The sequence below is a fragment of the Alosa sapidissima genome, chromosome 4 (genome assembly GCF_018492685.1).
Source record: "Alosa sapidissima isolate fAloSap1 chromosome 4, fAloSap1.pri, whole genome shotgun sequence".
Lineage (NCBI taxonomy): Eukaryota > Metazoa > Chordata > Actinopteri > Clupeiformes > Clupeidae > Alosa > Alosa sapidissima.
In genome coordinates this window covers 39,164,103-39,166,602 of record NC_055960.1, presented here as the reverse complement: position 1 = coordinate 39,166,602, position 2,500 = coordinate 39,164,103, and the positions used below count along the sequence as shown (strand labels likewise).

Below are 2,500 nucleotides of genomic sequence, written 5' to 3'. Positions count from 1 at the left end.
ATGTCAAGGATATTGGGATTGTTTTGGATGTTCAATCAAGCATGTACCCTAGCCATAGGTGGGCTTATGTTGTAAATTAAAGTTAGCTAGCTGACTGAAGTGGACATTAGCACTACAGTAGCTACATGAAAACGTACTGTAGCTGAAGGCAAATTTACCACAGAGGGATTGTTTCTGATTTCGCACCTGAAAGTGTTGATAGTTTATTACTGTTCTATAATATGTGACATACTGTAGTGGTAAGTCTGATAGCAACAGCAGGCTAAGCCCAGGCTCCCAGTCCCAACCCCAACCCACTGACTAGCGCGACTCTGGGCATCGGTAACGTTCCATCTTCATAGGCAAAGATGGAACAGTACGTGCGCTCTGCTCTAAGATCTTTGGAGAGAGATGGTAGTGTTTGAGAAAATATACCATGTTGGGTGGGGAGACTTCTGTGATGAAAATAGACTTACATTTGATTAAGATAGTGGCAAGTGATGTAGCGGTGCTACCCTAATATTTAGACTGCAGTAGATCACCATGTTAAGCGTTCACCATACTGCAATTAAGTATACTTTTGATTATGCCTCATTTGCCAATAGAATATGAATTGTTAGATGTGGAATTGCTTGTTGATGAGTGTAAGTAATGATAGAAAAATAAACTCATTCTGCTCCATCAAATATGCACTTATGCAATATTTTAATTTGTTTCAGGGACACTGTTGAAGTACTTTGGAGCACATCTCTACCACTACCTAACTCTACCTCATCAAGTGTCTGCCTCCATGGCTGATGACACAGAAGGTGAGGTTTTCTTGATGGCAAATGGTTACATAGCCTGTTAATATGACATGACACATTTAACATAGTTTTTGTTTTATTTATTTATGTATTTATTTAATCATTGCAGGTTCGTCCTCTGCAGAGTTGCAGATACCTGAAAGCCAGGAACGAAGTAGGAATAAGTATCTATTTTTTGGGACATTTTATTTTTGATTATTAATGTTTGTCTATTTTGGTTTTATTTTGTAGTTGAAGATTGCTCATTTAATGCACATTTGCGGATTTGTTCTGCAAATCTGTTGAAAAACAAGTCATTAAACGGATGTACTTGTTTACAACAAATACAAATGCTGTTGTATTTTGTTATTTGTCAATTCAACTTCAGTAAACCACCCTTAGTGCTTCACTTTGAATATGAATGTTTCAAATAAATCTGTAAATAATAAATAAATTAGTACCCTCTAAGATTAAAAGGTGACAGGGTTGGTGTAAATAACAACTAATACATTGGTTTACCAAGCACATGGGGCCAGAAGTCTAGAGCGGAGCCCCAAAACATTTTTGGCATGTGAGCAAGGATGGATTACTGAATGAGCCTACCGAGTCCTTATGCATCTGTGTCCAGGGGGACAGTAGTTCATAATCAGTCACTGTATTAATACATAACCTCACTGTAATTTATAATATGACATTATAGTGTGAAGTTGTCAATTATCGCCAAGCACAGGTGACTCTTGTGGGAGGGGGCCCCCAAATCAAATTCTGCTTAGGGCCCCAAAAAGGCTCGGGCCGGCACTGCCAGCCGTAAATCGCGCTGATTTGAAGTTCAACAACTACCAGTGAGCCGCCACCTGCAGCATAGCCTATCGTCACTGGTGCAGTGCTTCACTTTTTGCCATTAACAAACTGTCGCTATGCTTTCATGTGCCACTGCTAGCTTATTTCAGGATGACCGCATAAACAAATCTAGTGAGATCTGTGGATCTGCGTTGTATCTAAACAGAATAATATACTCACGCGAATTTGTCTTTTGAAGTGGCCCGTAGCAATTTTAATCCGGCCCACGACACCTTCACGGAAAACAAGATGACATGCTACTATTTAGACCTATGAGGCAAACAGGCGGACATCTCCACACCCATTCGTCGTGGTGGAATATCTCTCCTTCATTCAGGAGATTAGCCTACATATCAGAATAAACAGCAGAATTTACCGAACACAAAGGTGTAAAGCATTCCGTTATGCAATTAGCCGTTCCAGAGTAATCCGGTTTTGAAATTGAAGCAAAATGTCTACGAGGTCTCTAACTTTGGACTGTTGTAATACACGATATGGCCAAATACAAAATAAATGTTAACAATATCGCCTAGATAACTGTAAATATTAAAACCAAAGTTTTTCCAATGTAGTTTCACAAAATGCTAAGCATTAAGTTTCCTAAAGCTGAGCTGTGCATTTATTGTTCAGTGCATGATTTCATAACAGGCCAAACAGAAAATAAATACTAAATGTTAAATATAGCCTTGATACTTGCACCACTATGCCACTTTCTTCTTACTTAGGTCAAACAGAACTACCCAAGCCTTTTATTGGCCTGACTTTGCACTAGTATTTTTATTGACTGTCTATGCACAATTTCAACCACATTTTGCTGCTCTTATTTTTTCATTATTATATGTGCCCTCTTATTTACTTATTTACTTACTTTTTTGTTTAATTGAATGTTATGTTTG

At 38.3% G+C, this 2,500-nt stretch overlaps 1 protein-coding gene across 5 annotated transcripts in view; it reads right to left on the bottom strand.

The window, feature by feature from the left end:
- Positions 1 to 2,500, bottom strand: part of inavab (innate immunity activator b) — a 51,926-nt gene that overhangs the window by 24,425 nt on the left and 25,001 nt on the right. The gene's annotated exons all lie outside the window — the stretch shown is intronic.